This window comes from Acanthopagrus latus, chromosome 2 (genome assembly GCF_904848185.1).
Source record: "Acanthopagrus latus isolate v.2019 chromosome 2, fAcaLat1.1, whole genome shotgun sequence".
In the NCBI taxonomy this organism is placed as follows: domain Eukaryota; kingdom Metazoa; phylum Chordata; class Actinopteri; order Spariformes; family Sparidae; genus Acanthopagrus; species Acanthopagrus latus.
Genome location: NC_051040.1, coordinates 1,456,266 through 1,456,935, shown reverse-complemented (window position 1 = coordinate 1,456,935; position 670 = coordinate 1,456,266). Strand labels below are relative to the sequence as shown.

Sequence of the window (670 nt, the reverse complement as noted above, 5' to 3'; positions counted from 1 at the left end):
TACTCACTCACATATTCATAAAAATACTGTTCATGTTTCATCCTGTCGTCTGACTCTGAACAGAAACGAAGAGAACAACAAAAACCACAGGAGGCCATTCAAGGAACATGAAGATATTCAGACACAGAGAGCAGGTTTAACTACAGACATGAGTGTTGTCAAGTTATTGATTCTTCAATATTTACAGTGTCTATACTCAGTTTCAACAGTACAAACACACCAGCATGTGAAGCGGCTTCTCACCGACACACAGATTATCTGTAAGTTAGTAGTGCATAAAGCTCGACTCTGGTGGGACTCGAACCCACAACCTTTGAATCACTCCTCCTGTGCTTGACTAGAAGTCCAACGCGCTATCCATTGCGCCACAGAGCCTGATGAGTCGTGCTGCTGTCACGGAATTCCTTCAGACTCGTGTTACAGAGCTGAAGCTCCCTGCAGCCACCGCAGGGTGGAGTGACTGGACGCTCCTTCTTGTTTTCCTTCTTCTTCTTCTTCTGCCTCCTTTTCTTTTCCATCTTCTTCTTCTTCTTCTTCTTCTTCTTCTTCTTCTTCTTCTTCTTCTTCTTCTTCTTCTTCTTCTTCTTGTTTTCCTTCTCCACAGAGCCAGCTGTTAAACATCTCATCTGTATGCAGACGTCTCCCCCGCCATGTTTGTTTTGTCGTCTGC

The 670-nt window shown here is 44.3% G+C and overlaps 1 non-coding gene across 1 annotated transcript; it reads right to left on the bottom strand.

Annotated features, from left to right (window-relative positions):
• Window positions 1-283: 283 nt before the first annotated feature.
• trnar-ucu lies at window positions 284-375 on the bottom strand. The gene is given in 2 exon segments: window positions 284-319; window positions 339-375. It is a non-coding gene; the product is annotated as a tRNA-Arg (tRNA).
• Between the last annotated feature and the right edge of the window lie 295 nt (window positions 376-670).